The sequence below is a fragment of the Trichosurus vulpecula genome, chromosome 2, assembly GCF_011100635.1.
Source record: "Trichosurus vulpecula isolate mTriVul1 chromosome 2, mTriVul1.pri, whole genome shotgun sequence".
NCBI lineage: Eukaryota > Metazoa > Chordata > Mammalia > Diprotodontia > Phalangeridae > Trichosurus > Trichosurus vulpecula.
The window spans coordinates 412,331,513-412,352,907 of record NC_050574.1 but is presented as its reverse complement, the minus strand read 5'-3'; the positions used below and the strand labels follow the sequence as shown (position 1 = coordinate 412,352,907).

Below are 21,395 nucleotides of genomic sequence, written 5' to 3'. Positions count from 1 at the left end.
GTTCTCACTCTCAAAGTTTTTAAGGAGTGAACACAAAAGGAAAATTTACGGAAGTAAAAATTTAGAATCACTAAAATTCCCATAGAAATAACAAAAGAGGTGGAGGCAAGATGGCAGCCAGAAAGCAGGGACTAGCATGAGCTCCCTGCCAAGTCCCTCCAAAAACCTATAAAAAAATGGCTCTGAACCAATTCTAGAACTATAGAACCCACAAAATAGCTCCAGCCCAGGACAGCCTGGATGGTTGCTGGGTGAGGTCTTTCAAGCACGGAGCTGGGAGCGGAGTGGAGCAGAGCCCAGCGTGGGATGCGCAGACCAACCAGACCAGGAGCCAGGCAGAACAGGCCCTAGCACCCTGATTCAGTGAGCTGCAGCAGTTACCAGACTTCTCAACCCACAAACACCAAAGACAACAGAGAAGGCTAGTAGGAAAAGCTTCTGGGGACAGGATGTTAGAGTTCGAGGTTCAGCCACCACCCCGGGGGCAGCGGAGGTGGGGCAGCTACAGAACTACAACTGCAGTTGCTTCTGGCCCCAGGCCCACCTGGTGGGAGGAATTAAGTGGCGGATCAGAGCAGGAGTGCAGAGCCTGCTGAAGATCTAAGTCCAGTCTGGGTTGGGGGTTCTTAGGGAAGGAGGAGTGCTGGTGTGGCAGAGCTGGCTGTAATAGCTCTGAAATCAACAGCACATCGCCCCAAGCTTGGAAATATTTACTCTACAAGCAGTCATACCCCGCTGAAAAACTCAAGGGTCAAGTCAGTTGGCTGGGAACATGGCCAGGCAGCGAAAACGCACCCAGATTCAGTCTCAGACTTTGGAATCTTTCTTTGGTGACAAAGAAGACCAAAACATACAGACAGAAGAAGTCAACAAAGTCAAAGAGCCTACAACAAAAGCCTCCAAGAAAAACATGAACTGGTCTCAGGCCATGGAAGAGCTCAAAAAGGATTTGGAAAAGCAAGTTAGAGAAGTAGAGGAAAAATTGAGAAGAATGCGAGAAAACCATGAAAAACAAGTCAATGACTTGCTAAAGAAGACCCAAAAAAATACGGAAAAATATACTGAAGAAAACAATACCTTAAAAAATAGACTAACTCAAATGGCAAAAGAGCTCCCAAAAGCCAATGAGGAGAAGAATGCCTTGAAAGGCAGAATTAGCCAAATGGAAAAGGAGGTCCAAAAGACCACTGAAGAAAATACTACTTTAAAAATTAGATTAGAGCAAGTGGAAGCTAGTGACTTGATGGGAAATCAAGATATTATAAAACAGAACCAAAGGTATGAAAAAGTGGAAGACAATGTGAAATATCGCATTGGAAAAACCACTGACCTGGAAAATAGATCCAGGAGAGATAATTTAAAAATTATTGGACTACCTGAAAGCCATGATCAAAAAAAGAGCCTAGATATCATCTTTCAAGAAATTATCAAGGAGAACTGCCCTGATATTCTAGAGCCACAGGGCAAAATAGAAATTGAAAGAATCCACAGATCGCCTCCTCAAATAGATCCCAAAAAGAAATCTCCTAGGAATATTGTCGCCAAATTCCAGAGCTCCCAGATCAAGGAGAAAATATTGCAAGCAGCCGGAAAGAAACAATTTGAGTATTGTGGAAACATAATCAGAATAACCCAAGATCTAGCAGCTTCTACTTTAAGAGATCGAAGGGCTTGGAATAAGATATTCCAGAGGTCAATAAAGCTAGGATTAAAACCAAGAATCACCTACCCAGCAAAACTGAGTATCATGCTCCAAGGCAAAATATGGATTTTCAATAAAATAGAGGACTTTCAAGCCTTCTCAGTGAAAAGACCAGAGCTGAATAGAAAATTTGACTTTCAAACCCAAGAATCAAGAGAAGCATGAAAAGGTAATCAAGAAAAAGAAATTGCAAGGGACTTACTAAAGTTGAACTGTTTTGTTTACATTCCTACTTGGAAAGATGATGTGTATGATTCATGAGACCTCAGTATTAGGGTAGCTGAAGGGAATATGCATATATACACACATATATATATATATATTATGTATATATATGTGTGTGTATATACATGTATATGTGTATGTATATATATGTATATGTATGTGTATGTATGTATATATGTATGTATGTGTGTGTGTGTGTGTGTATATATGTATATATATATATATATATATATGGAGAGACAGAGAGAGAGAGAGAGAGAGAGAGAGAGGGCACAGGGTGAGTTGAAGATGAAGGGATGATATCTAAGAGAAATAAAATCAAATTAAGGGATGAGTGAGGGGGAATGAGTGAATCTTGCTCTCATCAGATTTGACCTGAGGAGGGAATACCATACACACTCAATTGGGTATCTTACCTCACAGGAAAGAAGGAGGAAGAAGATAAAAAGGGGGGGATGATAGAAGGGAGGGCAGATGGGGGAGGAGGTAATCAAAAACAAACACTTTTGAAAAGGGACAGGGTCAAGGGAGAAAATTGGATAAAGGGGGATAGGTTGGGAAGGAGCAAAATACAGTTAGTCTTTCACAACATGAGTATTGTGGAAGGGTTATACATAATGATATGCATGTGGCCTATGTTGAATTGCTTGACTTCTTTGGGAGGGTGGGTGGGAAGGGAAGAGGGGAGAGGATTTGGAACTCAAAGTTTTAAAAACAGATGTCAAATACAAAAAAAAAGTTTTTGCATGCAACGAGAAAATAAGATATGCAGGCAATGGGGCATAGAAATTTATCTTGCCCTACAAGAAAGGAAGGGAAAAGGGGATGGGAGGGGAGTGGCGTGACAGAAGGGAGGACTGACTGGGAAACAGGGCAACCAGAATATATGCCATCTTGGAGTGGGGGGGAGGGTAGAAATGGGGAGAAAATTTGTAATTCAAACTCTCGTGAAAATCAATGCTGAAAACTAAATATATTAAATAAATTAAATTTAAAAAAATAAGAAATAACAAAAGAAAGGGGGCAACAGAAACATTCCCAGATTTTCTTAATAGACTCACACAAGCCATCCAAAGGAATGTAGGGGACACTGAAGCTGCCAATATATTGTTACAAAAGTTGGCATTTGAAAATTGTAATGCAGATTGTAAGAAAGCCCTGCTAGGTGGGGGTTCTCGTATGACCATCTCTGAGATGATTCAAAGATGCCAAAACTGGGCACACTGAGGTAGTAGCCGCTGCTTTTAATCAACAGCAGCCAAAACCATTTTAAAATGCTATAACATTGGAAAGCCCGGACACATGAAAAAGGAATGTAGAGCACCACATAAAGGGATACAGAAAAGTTCCACCTCTCGACCAACCACACCGTGCCTTAGGTGTGGAAAGGGAACCGTTGGGCATTCAGAATGCTGCTTGAATTCGGGGAAACTGCTCTCAGGGCCAGCCCTGGCCCCGGCAAACAATAGGGGCCACCCTTTCCCTAGTTCCCCCTCAGACGGTTCCAACTACAAACACACTTTACCCCTCATCGTAAAAGACCTCCTTCATGCTACCCCAGGCAGAGTGCAAATGACTACACTATCTCTATCTGCCATAGTTTATATGGCCCACTGCCTACCCTACCAACGGGACTCCTTATAGGACATAGTAGCTCCTCCCTCAGAGGGCTCATTATAGTCCCCAGGTTAGTAGATTCAGATTACAGGAGAAATCAAAATTTTATTACATATAGGATAGAGGGAGAGAATAGATAAATATGAAACCACAGGGAATTATTTTCAGAAAGTTCAGGGCTCACAAGGATTTGGAAGCACAGGAAGAGAGGCTTTCTGGGTACAAGATATTACAAAAAAAAGACCAACTTGGAAAATAAAAAAAAAATAGAAGGCACAGAATTTGAAGGATTGATAGATACTGGAGCAGACAAATCAATCATCACAGACCAACTCTGGCCAAAAGTCTGGCCACTAATAACAAGTGATATGTCACTGCAAGGAGTAGGGATGGTCACCATCCCAAAACAAAGTGCAGGATGGTTAAGCTGGGAGGTAGAGAAACAGAAAGGAAAACTCAGACCATATGTTTTATCACATCTACCTATAAATCTATGGGGCAGAGACCTTGGGATATATGAAGGTCACCATACAATCTCACCCCCCCTCCCCCAGGATTTTTAGGAAGGGCCACTGTCATAAATTCTAAGACTAGGATATCTAAGATAACCTAGAAGGATGGGCTCCCGGTATGGGTCAAACAATAACAGGCCCTTGTTAATGAACAGTTAAAGGCGGGGCACATTGAAAGCTCCAACAGTCCTTGGAATTCTCCTATTTTCCCTATAAGAAAGAAATCTGGAAAATGAAGAATGCTTACCAATTTGATAAAAATTAGTGATAGAATGGAAAATATGGGAAATCTTCAACCAGGACTCCCCACACCTAACATGATATCCAGGGACTGGCCTTTATGGATTATAGATTTAAAAGATTGGTTCTATACTATTCCATTACATCCCACAGATTCTGTTTAATCTCAAGGAACCTCACAAGAGATTACAATGGAAAGTCCTGCCACAAGGGATGAAAAATAGTCCCACCATCTGTCAACAACACATTGCACAAGCTTTACAACCTATAAGTGAGAAATATCCCAAAGCTTATCTCATTCATTACATGTATGACATACTATGCTGATATCCACAGGCAGAGATTTTGAGCCTCATTTTTCAGGAAACTGAGGTACAATTAAAATTTACAGACTCTTCATTGCCCCAGACAAAATACAACTTGCTGTATTTAGGGCAGACACTGAGTCCCACATCATTAACACCTACAAAAATTTCTATTCGTAGACAAGAGTTTAAGACACTCAGTGATTTTCCAAAACTGCTTGGAGATATTAATTGGGTTCGTCCTCACCTACGAATAAGTACCCAAGAGTTGGGAGAACTATTCAAGATCTTAAGGGGAGATCCACACCCCAGTTCTCCTTGACAATTAACCCCACAAGCCTCACAGCCACTGACAAGAGTTGAGGAGGCTCTCCAAAAGTGCCAAACACATAGGATTGATCCCAAGCACCTGCTAGAAGTTACTATTCTTCCTACACCAAAAATTCCTTTTGGGGCTTTACACCAACAAAATGACATCATATAATGTATTTATTTGCCATTTCTCAAGAAGCATTTCTCCTTACCCTCAAAAGGTTGCTAAACTCCTTCAGAAAAGCATAAAAAGAGTCACATTGCTGACAGGGAACAGACCACATGCTGTTCATCAGCCACATACTAAAGAACATGTCGAACTTTTACTAGCTAATGACCTTGACTGGCAAGTTTTTCTAATAATGTATCAAGGTAACCACTTAACATTATATCTGATAGCAAACATGCTGTCTATGAATTCCAACATATTAAGAAGAAAGATGTAACAAGGACATTAAAATTCTCTTAGAAAAAAAAGGGGGGTAGAAGCGCAGGAAAAAAGGATAAGAAGAAGATTGGTTCCGCCCATTCAGGATAGTCCTCCTGTATGGAGGGCAGCAGGCAAAGGGTGCCAGTATTAACCCCTTCCTGGGCATGGGCAAGGTCATCAGTCTGGAGAAAAGAACTTCTTTGAGTTATGTAAATTCTAAACAATGAACTTGGCTTGCTGAGAAATTGAAGATTTAGTACAATATATAGAAAAGATTCTGATTGGCTTTATCACCAGGACAAGTTAAAATTTGAGAAGGAAAGATGTTTAATTAAATCCCTTATATGCATGTGAGTCCTGGCAAATCTTTATTGCTTATTGCAAGTCTGTGATTGGTGAAACTTGGGGCAAAAGGCACTTGGGACCATAATTAATTTTGCTTTGAATTTGGGTCTACTATTGAATCTGTATCTGAGAGAAATGCCACAAGCTACTCAGAGGGAACGTGATCCTATACTGTTAACAGGTGGAGGTCTGAGCTTTTTTGTGTTACTCTACTGGGCAATATCTAGAACTAGAACATATGCAAAAAATTATACAACCTGCTTAAGACTCACCTTAAGATGTCCAACTGTTACCAACGTGAGATTCTATTACAACACCCTTTTGACTAGGAAACTTTGTGACATCTAGGAATTCTGCAGTAACTAGAAACTTTGTTATTACCAACTTAGTAAAGCTTTATAAACAACGGTAGAAATGCATGAGAGCCACTTAGGGCTCACTTTGTAAATATTCCTTAAGCAATGTTTGAATGTTATGCATTGTGCTAAGATCACTCTTGTAGGAGAATGGACAGAAAGCTGGTTCCTACAGGAAAAGAAGAAGAGGATGCTGGGATGCAGTGCTGGAGCAGATGCTAAGGACCAGAGCATTTCACTGACAGTGTTCCTTGCCAGACAGCTGTATAAGTGAATCTTAAAGAGTCAATCGTTTTTTGACTGTATGTATCTATATTCGTAAGGGGACTGCCCCCTTTGATTTGTCAACGCGTCAATCAATTCTTCCCATATTTATTCGAAAGGGGATTACTATGTACAAGCTTGTCTCTCATATCCCTATTTCTTTGTATCTGCAAATTTATGGCATAATTATAATGTGACATGAGCTATAAGTGACTTAGAATTTGTTACCCACCTAACTGAACACAGCAAAGCCCCAGGAATTGATCCTGAAGGCGTTACCAATGAGTTATTGCAAGTCCTAAAACAAGTCAACCCGTTAAACAACATTTGTTGCCACTTTCTTCCCTTGTTTGGCTTCCTAACACTACTGTGTCTCATAAATCCCTGTTTTCTACAAGTCATTATTTGACTCGTCATTAACTTAAGCTCCATCTTAATTAAAAGGGGGGAGATGTAGAGGGCCAGCTCTGAGAAAGTTCATTCTGGAATTAGATACAGGCCAGAGGCCTGTTCTTGTCCTTGGGCTGATAACTCGGCATGTGGGCTCTCCATCCCTCCCTCGGCATACATGTGTTGCTCAGGATGAAAGCTCTTCAAGCCTCCTCGGTACACACGTGCTCTCTCCAAAACCCCCACAGCACACACGTGCTAGATACCACCTATGGGCCATTAACACAATATTGTTTATGGCAAAAGGGGAACTAAGCAGGAGGAAGTCATGCATTATGCAAATGCCTCGCACGTGGATTTGTTGATTCTGCTTGCCTAAAAGGGTATATAAGCCCTGTTCCTCTGCATAATAAATGGAGCTGTTCTTTACTCTTCTGCCTGGGCCATGTTTTGTGTTTTTCTTTTCACTCTCCGAGGTATTTGGCCATCTCCAGCCATTTTGGCACCACAGCCGCTGGCAGCAGAGACTCTTTCTTCATAGGATGTATAAGTGAAGAAGAACTTTTAACAGTTATAAAGTACCATGCCACATCAAAATGCTAAGTCCCTAATAAATGGAAATCTAGTCCCATAAAGCAAAATTGATTACATAGTAAGCTTATATAACTGTGAGATAACCATATTTGGGTATAATTCCATATTCTTAAAGATGAAATGTTTAGAGACAGATAAATTGTTCCTTTTCATCAGAACCAGACCAACTTCAGAATGCTATATTCCTACAGTGTATTGCAATTTGGTTAGTATCTTGTATCCTCAATGCTTAGCACATTTTTGTTGGTCAGTTGTTTCAGTTGTGTCTAATTATCTGTGACCCATTTGGGGTTTTCTTGACCAAGATTCTGGAGTGTTTTGCCATTTCCTTCTCCAGCTCATTTGACAGATGAGGAAACTGAAGGAAGTAGGGTAAAGTGACTTGCTCAGGGTCACACACCTGGGGCCAGATTTGAACTCAGGAAGATGAGTCTTCTTGACTTCAGGTCCGGTACTCTAACCACTGAGTGACCTAGCTGCCCTACCTAACACATAATGAGAACTTAATACCTGGTGACTGATTAGTAAATTTCAGTGTTAAATATTTACTGATTTTGTTCAATTTGGGGTTTCATTTTTGGAAGAATGGTAGCATTTTATAAATGAATCTATTTTGAAGAAATTCCTATTAACTGTAACTTCTTTCTACTTTATATTTCTAGGAATCATCTTGTTATGTTACCTTATGGACAAATTAATGTTCCTGTAGTTTTAATTCTTAGACCTACACTAAAATAGAACCTCAGTAAGAATCCAAAAGCCTTCAACTGGTTTCTTGGATATGAACTAATTACTTTGAGACGGATTTAGTTACAGAGATGCTTCCCTGCCCCCAAACTGAAGAAAAAAAAAAGAAAAAGAAAACCCTTGTAACAAATAAATCCAGTTGAGTAAAACAAATCCACACCTTGGCCATATCTGAAAACATATGTCTTATTATATGTGTCTCTTTCTCATACCATGTCAAAGTCAGATGTCAAAGTACAGTCATGGTGCCTTCACTGTCATTGGTGATGAATAATCTTGACTTTATGTCACATAAAAGAGTTTGCCTGGATGGCCTGTAAGATATCTTCCAGTTTTAAATCTATAATCCCCAAAAACATCAGTGACTCCTCTACCACAGAATCTCCTTTTATAGGTGGCTATGAGATGACTGAATAAAAGAAATTCTGGGAGGTTTTAAATACTTGTTTTATAGTTGTCTGATTGATGAAGTCAACATCTTTTCCGTTTATCGATATACCACAGTCAGAATAGGACCTTGTCTTGACCTTTGCTGGCATTTATGAATAATTCAGTTCAATTCAGTTCATTTCAGTTAAGTTCAACAACATTTATTAAGTACTTTATATGTGGTAGGCATCAGGGACACAAAGACAGAAGCAAAGTATTCCCTGCCTTCATTCAAGCAGCTTACATTCTGTTGGGCAATGCACACTGTTTGAATCCTGAAGCATCTTGTCATTGACCTGTTGAATATGATACAACTCTTGGGCTTTCTCATGTAAATAATTAAAATCACCCAACAGCAGGCATTGTCAACCACTGTGGCAGTAAACAATATGCTTTCTCAGGTGGCCCTTTTTCTTATAGGAGCATCCTTGACTCTGTAAGCAGGGTATTTGCTTTTTACAACATAAACAAAGGTTGCTATACCTGAACTGATATATTTGTAGACATGCATTTACCATGTTCTGCTAACGGTTTTGGAAAGATTTTTCTTTGCCAATATTTTATTTAAAATTTTTGTATTAATATTCATTAGTGAAATTGGTCTATGGAAAGATTTTTTCTACCTGGGTGTTTCAGATACTTTTCTCCCTGACATAAAATAATTCATTCTCACTGGTCAGCACCTTGTACTGAGTTATTACAAAAAGAAAATTTGATTCAGTCAAGAGGTACCATTGGAGATCATCTATCTCGAATTCTACAGTCATCCAACCACATGTTATCTAAGAAATCCCCAAAAATGCAGTAGTGAAATAAATGGTACTGTAGTGTCCTCATCAGGTTCTTGATTCTGTTTGTGAATTTAATATCTCAACAGTGATTACTGATGTAGGTGAGAAATACACTATTAATAACATCACAAGTTCATAAGAAAATCTTAGTTTTAGGTGAAATACAGGCAATGAAGGATCTTATAAATGCTCCCTGTCTTATACACAAAACAGAGATGTTAATATATTGTTAATATATTATAGTATTATGTAAGGAGAACTTGGATGAAGACTTTTGTGGTAACAGAAAATTACCAAGAAACCTTTATAAGGGGAGACAGATGGAATCTGAATATTACACTCTGATAATTACATTCCCCCCTCAACCATTTTCTTTTCACCACCAAACCAGGAAACAAGGCATAAGAGAAAGAAAAAGTGAAAGGAGGTTGTGTTAGAAGAATCATAATGTGTGAAAATGGTAAAGAGATCTGATACACAGAAGACGTCATGGGAAAGGTTGACTCAATCCATCCCCCAAGCATTTATTAAGCTACTACTATATGACATGTGAAACATAAGATAGGACCCCAAGAGAAAACAAAGTAATGCATCACACTATATAGTTTCAGAAGATAAGTAAGATTTCATCAGGACAATCCCTTCAGTAGCATCCCGAGGAACACTGCAAAAGATCAAAAAAAGGTGAGATTGCAAAGATGGATTCGATTTATTGGAAAACAATGCCTCCTCACTGGTAATGTTTCTGTGATCGCCTGAAAAAAATTATGGTTATTCTACCTTGCAGTATAGAAGATGGGTGTTTGGGAACCAATCAATCAACAAACATTTATTACATATTTACTATGTGCCAGGCACTGTACTAAACTGTGGAATATAATATAGGAATATAAAAAGAGGGAAAAGATAGTCTCTGCCCTCCAGGAGCTTAAAATCTGTTTTCAAAGCACTACGTGAACCTAACTCCTTATGAGAAACATGGGAAATCTGTACTAAAATATCTAATCAAAATACAGCCAATTAACAAAAACTAATTTTTGAAACAAAGACTTGAAAGACAAAAGATTCAAACCATAAATGTTCGGAATGATTCTTCACTAACCAGTGAAATGTGCTCCGAGGTAACAGGTGCTGAAGGAAAGCAAGAGGCTAATACATATAACCCTGCTTGACTGAAATGGAATCTTCTCTTTCAGATCCTCACCAATTCTTCGCCACTGGATCCCCATTGTAACTGGTTGTAAAATCTGATTCAAGACAAAGAGACTCTATTTCAATCCCAAGTCCTTCCAGTCCTTTCCAGGCTTCTATTCAAATGTGTGTACATTCTACTCCACTGTCCTCACAATCTATATTCTTTGTTGCTAAGCCCTAAACTGCCACAACATGTCCTGTCATAATGTAGCCTTATCTCACCACTTGGCATTCCCTATCCTCTCTATATAAACTCCTTTTTACTGATGCTCTTTTGCCAACTAATTTTCTAAATACATATATATGTGTTATATATATGTGTATATATATATGCATATATATATACACATATACATATATATAGTATAGAGGAACAATTTGTACAGTAGTTTACATCTTTCACAAACCAAGGAGCCATCTTTTAAACCTGTCCCCTCTCATCTTATGTTTGTTGAACTGAGTAAAGATGTAGCAGAAAAGGCAGCAACTTCTAACGTATTTAAGCCTAGGATGTGTGAGTTGCAGTATATTGTGAATTAATTGAATAGTAATCATACTGAGTTTTTATTTAATGAAACAAATTTGATTGAGATATATTTCAGAACAACTGTCAAGTAAGAATTTAGGTAAGACGGCATTGCTTGGTCCAAAGACAAACTCTTACCCTTCTTAGAATGAGCCTAGGTTTTAGATGTCTTGCATCCATACACACACAAGGGAATCGGAGGTAAATGAAAAAAAGTAATGCTAATTATTAAGAACAGGAAATGGCTGCCGTCTGTGACCCCAAAACAAGAACAACGACTCTTCAGTGCAATTCAATTGAACAAACATCTATTAAGGTCTTACTACCCTACTACATACAAGGCCCTGTGCTAGGTGCAAGGGATACAGAGATAAAAATCAAAGTCTGTGACCTCAGGAAACTTACATTCTACTGGGTGAAAATAACATGTGCACAAATAAGTAAAAAGTATGAACAAAGTAATACAAAGTATCTTCCTCATAGCTGTCAGTTTTCTTATATATGAAACGGGAATAATAACAGCACCTACCTTCCAGGGTTGTGTAAGGATCAAATGAGATGATATCTGCAAAGTGCTTAGCACAGGGCCTGGCACATAGTAGTTACTATATAAATACTACAACTACAACTACAACAACAACAAGTTCTACTACTACTACCAGTACTACTACTACTACTACTACTACTACTACTTCTTCTTCTTCTTCTTCTTCTTCTTCTTCTTCTTCTTCTTCTTCTTCTTCTTCTTCTTCTTCTGCTTCTGCTTCTTCTTCTTCTTCTGCTTCTTCTTCTGCTTCTTCTTCTGCTTCTTCTTCTGCTTCTGCTTCTTCTGCTTCTGCTTCTTCTTTTTCTTCTGCTTCTTCTTCTTCTGCTGCTTCTTCTTCTGCTTCTTCTTCTTCTTCATCATCATCATCATCATTTTCCCTCCTCCTCCTCTTCCTTCTTCTCCCTCAAGGCACAAGTCTGATCATGTCACTCCCACTAGCACAAATCTGTAATAAATGCTTGACGATGGAATTTTGGTGACTTCCTATTTCTTCCTCCCGGATAAATTACAATCTCCTTTCCTGACGTTCAAAGGCTTCTACAGTCTGAGTCCCATCTACCTCTCTAGACATTTCATACTATGTCACTTTACATAGTCTATCTTTCAGCTAAACTAAACTACTACCTACACCCCAAATTTGACTTTCCATTTCCTATTTCTTTATCCTTACAGAGTTTGGGATACACTCCTTTTACTTCTAAGTCTTTTAAAAATCCATAGCTTTCTTGAAGGCTTAAGTCAGGAGCCATTTTCTGTTGTTGGTGGTTGTGTTTGTCCTTCATTCTTGAAAAGGACCATGGCATCAGGGAAATGAGGACATGACTTGCAGTTGACTGATTTGAGTGAGGGAGGGCTGTGTAAGGTCACCAGCCTCACTTTCTCCTCCAGAGGCATCTGGGTGCAGTGGCCTGATATTCACCAGGATGCCTGGAGATGGCCCAGGATGCAATGGGAGACTCTGGCCCTTTTTGGCAACCCTCCCTGCCATTTTCTACAGAAGTACAAACCTGGTTCTCCCCCTACCCCTACTCCCTGCACAATTTTTATGCTCACTACCACCTCAAATTACCTGATTTCTACTCATCTGTCTACATGGTGTTTCCCTCAAGTAAAATGTAAGCCTTCTGAGGACATGTACAGCTTCATTTTTGTCTTAATCTTTTTTAGAGTCTAGCATAGTGTTGTGTACATAGTAGGTACTTAAATGTTAGTTAATCTTAGTTGAATCAAATTTTTCTATACAGGAAATGAGTCATTTGGGGGACAAAGTGTTTTATAGGAGATACAATTTTACTTAATATCCTTTGGCTATGATTTGGAGTTCAAATGTCACCAAAAAAAGGAAGGGAGAAAATGTAGAATGAGTCTTCACTACATTTTTAGTGGCAACTCCTTCTTGTCTTCACAATAAAATAGCTACCATCCAAAGAAATGTTTGGGCAGCTAGGTGACACAATGTGTCCAGAGTGCAGAGCCTGAAGACAGGAAGATTAATCTTCCTGATTTCAAATCTGGCCTCAAACACTTACTATGTGACCCTGGGATTGTTTGCCTCAGTTTCCTCATCTGTAAAATGAGCTGGAGAAGGAAACGGCAAACCAATCCAGTATCTCTGCCAAGAAAACTCCAAATGGAGTCATGAAGAATCGGGCACTACTGAACAAATACAACAAGGAAATGTTAATGACAGAACTGAATTTTTAACATTCAAGTTGTAGAGGCTATCTATAGGTAATTACGTCATGCTGCAATATTATCTTTAAAAAGGAGATTTCTGGTAGACAAGAGGCATAGAGGTATATCTCTCTACAGCATAACCGCATGGGTGTCTATTTCATATGATGATGGCATTTTCCCTGAAACATTGGTGGCCACAAGTGGGGTCTCTCTATTGGCTGAGGTAAAGAGTTAGTAATAATTGTTATTATTTTAACTTATGTAGTAAGGCCAGTTCCCAATTATCCATATGAGACTTGCTCACTCCCACACCAGAGAGCCACTTTTGCTCATCCACTAACCAGCTATGCAGATGGATCCTGGAACCCTTTCTCTATTCCAACATTATCTTTGGTCTGTGATCTACTATTTCTGGAAGTAATGGTAAGGAAGGCAATGGCATGCAAACCACAATAATTTAGTGGAAGCCTCAGAAGGCACATGCTGACAGTTGTGATTTTGTTGACAGCAGGTAATTTTGCTTCAAGGGTAAGGAAAGAGGCCTTGTCAATTAGAGATACTTTTAATTAAGAGTTTAACTCTTAATTTTTCATTATCTCTTTTAGGGATCTATTAATTACCATGGATAATGGGGAACTACCTTTCTTCCAAACATCAATATAAGATTTTTCCATTTCATGAATTCATCAAACAAATAAATTTATGGAGTGCATACAGCTAAGCAAGGCAAGGAAGACAAAGAAAAATAAGTCTCATCCCTATCCCATGGAGCTTACAATCGAAGTAGAAGAGATAAGACATGTAGGCCAGTGCCTACAGTTCATGAAAAAACTTTGGAGTAAGAGAGGTAACAAAATATGATTCAGATTCAGTAAAAGAGATTGCCTCAGGCTGGGCAGAATCAGAGAAAGCTCCCAGGACAGAGGGTATCATGCCAGTTCCTGCTATTGGGGGTGGGCAAATATGTTCTTTTATTATGTGTATGTAAAGGTACTTTGTAAATGAGTCTATGTTCTAGTAAACTACTCCCTTGGCCATGGGGTGAGGAGGCAGGTGCACCAATAGGAGAGCAAAGAGGCAGGTAGAGATAGTATCTGTGAACAGGGAAAGGTGTCTGGGTGTGGACAGTTGGCTCTATTAACCCCAGATTATGTTATCTCGGGTCTGTTATTGATTCCAGAGGGCACAGAGTCAGTAGAAGACAAAGTCAGTTTGGGGGAAGATCATTTGCTAAAAATAAAATGGATTCAAATCCGGCCTCAGACACTTGACACACTTATTAGCCGTGTGACCTTGGGCAAGTCACTTAACCCCAATTGCCTTGCCTTCATCCGTCAAAAAAAATAAAATTAAATGGAGAGAGTCAGGCTCAGGGAAGACATCCCTCTGAGATTATCTCCAATTTATCCTGCATTTGTTTTGTTTGTACAGAGCTGTTTACACGTTGTTTCCCCCACTAGACTGTGAGCTTATTGATGGCAAGGACTGATTTTGCCTTTCTTGGCATTCCCCGCATTTAGCACAGTGCCTGGGCACACAGCAGGCATTTAATAAATGCTTGCTCACTTGAGGACTTGAGGTTTAGGGAGCTAGGCCCAGGTCATAGGCCCAGAGAGGAGAGTAACTCAAATGCCAGTTTAGGAGAGTAAGTGGAGGGAGAAAAAATTTTCACATTACAATGGATGTGGAGGAAAGAATCAGGAGAGGAGAGAGGAGAAAGAGATGAAAAAGAGAGGAAGTGAAAAAGCATTTATTAAACACTTATACTGTGCTTATTGCTTTACAAATACTATTTCATTCTATCCTCACTGCATTATGATCCTCATTTTACAACTGAAGAAATACAGCCAGAGGTGAAGTGACTTTCCCAGGCATCAGTAAGTGTCTGAGGCTGGATTTGAACTCAGGTCTGTCTGACTCCAAGCTCAGTGCTCTATCCTTCCATGGCACCACCTAGCTGTCTTAGAAAGGGGAAGACAGAGAACAAGAAGGTACCACAACAGGATATTCCCAAGGGTCAAAGCAATGAGACTTGAAACAGAGGTTGTGGTAATTGGGTGCAAGATAGGGGCAGGAGGTCGGGAGGAGAATTTTTGGAATGTCAGATCTGTTCAAACAGAGATCGAGTGTAGGACTTCTAAACCTCCATGACCAGTGACTTTAGAGGTGCCTGAAAGACCTTGGCAGACCTGAAGTCCAGGAGAACTTATCTCAGCTGCTGGAAGGGGAGAAGGGAGGGACCTCCCACAAGCACTGGGCTCTGAGGCTTGATTATGCAGAGAACCTCTGGCTCCTAACTCATCTCGGCCTCTGCTTTCTATTCACTTGGATTTTGTTTTCAACCCTCTTTCCCCCAGAATGGGGGTTCTACCCCACAATACTAAGGATTGCCCAAATCCCTGGCACATATCAGCCCTCCTCAAGTGTAAAAGACAGCTGTTGTCATAACACTCAAGCCTAATGGAAAGAGATCTCTAGATCCGGCACAGGGAGATTGAAAAGTTCAAATTCCAGCCCTCCACCCTATCTGGGACCTTAAGTAAATTACTTAACCTCCCTTGACTATTAAATTTTCTCATCTGCAAAAAAAAGGAAAATAATATCTGCATTACCTACCTCACAAGTTTCTTGTATCAAACATGTATTTTGTAGACCATCAAGAGCTTATTGCCAGCTGTTAACGTTAAAAAAGAAGCTGAGGGGGGCGGCTAGGTGGCACAGTGAGTAGAGCACCGGCCCTAGAGTCAGGAGGACCTGAGTTCAAATCCGACCTCAGACATTTGACAAACTTACTAGCTGTGTGACCTTAACCCCAATTGCCCTGCCTCCCCCCACCCCTCTAAAAAAAAAAAAGAAGCCAACGGGAGAGGCACTGTAAGATAGCAAATGGGAGCGGGCCTTTGTGGCAGGAAGACTTGGGTTCCGTTTGCCCTTCTGACACTAACTGGCTTTGTGACCTTGGGCAAGTCCCATCATTTCCTGGTGCCTTAGGCAAATCTCTAAGGCCCTAAGATGCAGGAAAGGCACTGCTCAACATCTCAAGAACAGAAAGGTTCATTTCAATGGGAGTTTTCCTAACAAATGAAATCATAAGTCAGAGGTTTTATTTAAAAGAACTAAAGTCTTATTTTATTTAAGTTGCTTAAAAAATCGTATGTTATTTTACTTAAAATAAAAGATAATAGCACCTACCCTGCTCTGCTTTCCAGGTGTGCTTTGAGAATGAAGGACAAACCACAACCGCACAACTCAGGGACAAGAGAATATTCTGAAAGAAGAGTGATAGCAGAAGACATATGATCAGATGGTCAAAAAAAGGGTTACTATCATACCATACTTCAGTATTTGGTAGGCAGGTTAAATAATCCACAGAAGTGTCCCCGAAACCTGCATGAGCATCTATTCTCTGCTTTCAGGGGACACATAAGAAATTATTCCTTAATTAATTCTTGACAAGACTTGCCTTAGGTTCTTCAAGTGACTTGCAGAGTATTTGCCAAAAAGAGCCTGGGACTAACAGTGGGATCTTTATGATTATTAACTCCTACTAAAGAAAGAGAGGAAAAGGCTTGATCACAAGCTCTGCCATTTCTGTGGCCTCTCTGAGCCTCAGTACCCTCATGCGTAAAATGAGGGGATTGGACTGAGTCCTTTTCCAGCTCTACAGACATCATCATACGATCCTACAGAAGAAGATGTTGTCTACAATAACCCAGCTGGAAAGCCGCTTCCCAGACTTTGGCTCCTAATCCCATGGAGGGAGTGAATTTAGAAAAGTCCCCTGTCTGCCTACCTACCCCCATTCTATTACTTTCAGATTTCAGCTCCTTTCTCCCAAGTGACGGAATCATTGTGGGCCCTTAAAGAATCTCCTTTGGTTCTTGGGGACAAGACACTATGTTTTCCACCTAAGCAGGCTTTCAAATGCTTGAAATGACACTTTTACAAAGCTGAAACTTTCGAGGAAATCAAATCTAGTTTTAATGGCTTAAAAACCTGTGGTAACCTAATCCATTTAACATCAGAGATATCTTTATAGAATTACTTACCTCGGAGACAGTCCGTGGATTTATTACCTTGTATCTCTTCCTTGTTATGCTTCGTCAAAAGTAAAGTGTCGAGTTCTATATGGCTTGGTTTAAAGTCCTGAGAATTTAATTAAATAGTTCCTCACTGTCCAAGAAGTTACTACTAGGAAATCTGCCCTCAGTTGGCCCTTGCTTCTTCACTTCCCTTTTTCTGCCTACCTTCTCAGGCTACAGCTGGCCTCTTCCTTAAGTGGACTGAGTCTTCTTACTTGTGAGACAGAAGTCCGGGATATTTGGGAAGAGTGGAGTTGCAGATGCCCAAAGGGCTATAAAAATGTCCATATCCTTTGGCCAGCAATACCACTTGTAGGGCTGCATCCCAAAGAGATCACACAAGTGGGAAATGGACCAGTATGTACAAAAATATTTACAGCAGCTCTTTTTGTGGTGGCAAAGGATTGGAAATCAAGGGGATGCCCATCAGTTGGGGAATGGCTAAACAAATTGTGTAATGTAATGGAATAGTATTGTGCTATAAGAAATGAGGAGCAGACGGACTTCATTATAACCTGGAAAGACTTATATGAACTGATGCGGAGTGAGGGGAGCAGAACCAGGAGATCATTATACATGATTACAGACACACGGTATCTGTAAGGACTAACTTTGATAGCCTTGGCTCCTCTCATCAATGCAAGATTCAAAGTCAGCTCCAAAAGACTCATGATGGAAAAAGCTATGCACATCCAGAGAAAGAATTATGGCGTCTGAATACAGATTGAGGCAAACTATTTGCTCTCTCTCTTTTTTTTCCTTCTTTTTTGCTTTTGTTTCTTCTTTCTCGTGATTCATTCCATTGGTTATAATTCTTCTTTACAACTGGACTATTATGTAAATAAGTTCAATGTGAAGATTATATGTAGAACCTACATTGGATTACGTGCTGTCGGGGAGAAGGGAGGAGGAGAGGAAAGGAGAGAAAATTTGGAACTGAGTGTTGTAAACTGAAAATAAAAATAAATTTATAATAAAAAAAAGAATGGAGTTGCAGAATCTAAGGGTGAGGGTGGAGATTGAAAACAGCCTTTTGATTTGGGAAGCTTTTTTTTTTTGTATAGTTTCCACGTACTGTCCCTACAGGTCCATTGAGATTTGGGCATGCATATAACTATCAACACCCCACTACACACTCTAAATAGTGTAAGTATCCAGGTTTTTGCAGATTTGATTGGTTGATAGGGACCACACTCTTGGATTACATGAGATGGTCTCTTTCATGGCTCTGTGATTTCTTCAGTATAAATACTTCCTTCACCAGTCATAGGCTAATAACAGATTTAGACCTAGAATGTAACTTAGAGATAATTTAATCACATCCTGTCATTTTATAGATGATGGGATTAAGGATCAATGATGTGAAATCACTTGTTCAAGGTCAAATAGGTAGTAAATAGCACGTCTAGGATTTGGATACAGGTCTTGCTCTCAAATCCAGCACTTGGAAGAGTGAAAACTGAAATCAAACTGTTTTCCGGGCAAATAGAAACTCCTCCATGCTTTCTTGGTCTTTAAGATAAAATAGCTCTTATGGCCTTTTGTCAATTTTGATTTCAATATAAATTCAGTCAACATTTATTAAGTTCCTGGATACATTCCCCTCCACTACTCTAGCCTTTGGACCACCTAGTTCCCACAAAGCTGCCCCCACCCCTAGCTGAAGCCACAATGAACTCTACTCCTTCAGGACCATTTTCCCTTCCTAAAAGTTATTGGATGGGGACCATCCATTAATCAGTTAAACAATGATCATTTTAAGCATTTACTATGTGTGTGGTACTGAGTCAAATGGAGCTACTTGACCAAGCCTTAAACCTAAAACACTCTGGCTCTCGCAGATTGGCCAAAACTTCATTTGGTCATTGTTTGGGTTTTGATGGCTCAGAGTGAGCACAAATAGCAATTATTTCTATTCTGGCCAGAAACCCTGTGGATCTTCCCTCCCAGTTTGATTTTTTTTCTAGTAATCAAATGAGGCCATCTTTTGCCTCATTTCTTTTTTTTAAGTTTAATTTATTTTTAGTTTTCAACATTTACTTCCATAAGATTTTGAGTTCCAAATTTTCTCCTCATCTCTCCCCTCCCCCCACCCCAAGACAGCATGCAAATTGATATAGGCTCAACCATGTACACTCATATTAAGCCTATTTTCACATTAGTCATGTTATAAAGAAGCATTAGAACCAATGGGAGAAACCACAAGAAAAAAGAAACAAAAAAAGAGAGAACAAATAATATGTTTCGATATGCATTCAGATTCCATAGTTCTTTTTCTGGATGTGGACAGCATTTTCTTCATGAGTCTTTTGGAGTTGTCTTAGATCGCTAAGAAGAGACAAGTCTATCAAAGTCAGTCATCATATAATGTGGCTATTACTGTATACAATATTCTCCTGGTTCTGCTCATTTCACTCAGCATCAGTTCATGTAAATCTTTCCAGGTTTTTCTGAAGTCTGCCTGCTCATCATTTCTTATAGCATAACAGTATTCCATTATATCCATACACCACAACTTGTTCAGCCATTCCTCAATTGATGGGCATCCCCTCAATTTCCAATTCTTTGCCACCACAAAAAGAGCTGCTATAAATATTTTCGTACATGTGGGTCCTTTTCCTACTTATATCATCTCTTTGGGATACAGACCTAGAAGTGGTATTGCTGAGTCAAAGGGTACACACAGTTTTATAGCCCTTCGTGCATAGTTCCAATATTGCTCTCCAGAATGGTTGGATCAGTTCAGAACTCCACCAACCATGCATTAGTGTTCCGATTTTCCCACCTCTTCTCCAGCATTTATCATTTTCCTGTTTTGTCATGTTAGCCAATCTGATAGGTATGATATGGTACCTCAGAGTTGTTTTGATTTGCATTTCTCTAATCAATAGTGATTTAGAGCGTTTTTTCATGTGAGTATAATGGCGAAAATTGCCTGTTCATATCCTTTGACCATTTATCAATTGAGAACATTTCAGCACTTATGTTTTGGACCATCATCAGTGATTAAAGTCAGCCAGTATGTGTCAATACCACACACAAACAAAAATCATGTCAGTTTTTAAAAAATCAACCACATTGGCAATTTGACTGCTGACAGCTCTTTAGTAGAAGACTTTAGTTTTTCTTCCAAATGGCAGCAATGAGGAATAGGACTCCTTCCTTCCTCATAGATGGTACGTCAATCTTGCTGATGAGGAGAGTTTGGCCTTTTGTTAAATTATCCTTTTGTATTATTTTTCTTAATTTATTCTTGGAACACAGAATGAGATAATACCATTTAGTCAATAGACTGGACACAACAAACTTGGTACTGAAGAAAAACATGCTTGTTTCCTGTTGATCAGCAAAGGCTTCTAGCTTTGGATTTAGCCTCATATTCTTGCAGTAAAGTCAGAAAATACAGGAAATGAGCTCCCAGTCAGGAAATGTGAAGGGCTCCATTTTAAACACAAAATCAAAGACTCAGGAGTTAATCTTGAAAAGCTGAGCTTATCTTATCAAGGCAAACCTCACCCTTGCCTTCAGGAATAGAGGCAGTCCAGAGCAGAGAGAACTTTTTGAAGCTTTTATTTTTAGCCACAGCAAATTATAAGCCATCTACCTTATCTAGTCTTCTCAGCTGTGTTTAGAGTTGTTTTTTTTTTTTTTTTCTGTAGAGAATTTGAGAAATCCTCCTGATAAAGAATGCATTTTTGTCAGGTACTCCAAGGAGTAGGCATCTAAAAGTGGCTAAGAATATTACTCTGCTGAGGAAAATGCACTCCCTGATGTCAGTGAAAATCCACAGCCCATCCCAAGGATATTATATATTTTACAATGCTTAGTTTGGAGAATACTGTTCAATATGATATCATAGAATATTATAATTACAGTTTTTTTTCACTCAGAACTTTTCCAACACTATAAAAAAAGCATTCAGAATTTCTAGCTCCCTGGTTTTGTTTTGTATTTTTTTTCCCTTCCTCTTTGTAAAAATACTCTATATTTCTAATAATGTCTGTGTGCAAATAGAAGTGACATGAGTCCAAAAGAAATAAAGCCTCGTGATAAGTTGAGCGAGGTTTATTTCTCTTTTGGAAATTATTAACCCTTATTATCAGTTATATT

General features: G+C 39.4%; 1 protein-coding gene across 1 annotated transcript in view; it reads right to left on the bottom strand.

Moving 5' to 3' along the window:
- CLDN34 (claudin 34) overlaps positions 1–10,582 on the bottom strand; it is a 35,090-nt gene extending 24,508 nt beyond the window's left edge. The window contains exon 1 of the mRNA XM_036742550.1: positions 10,362–10,582. The gene's annotated coding sequence lies outside the window, so the exon portion shown is untranslated. The remainder of the gene's footprint in view (positions 1–10,361) is intronic.
- Between the last annotated feature and the right edge of the window lie 10,813 nt (positions 10,583–21,395).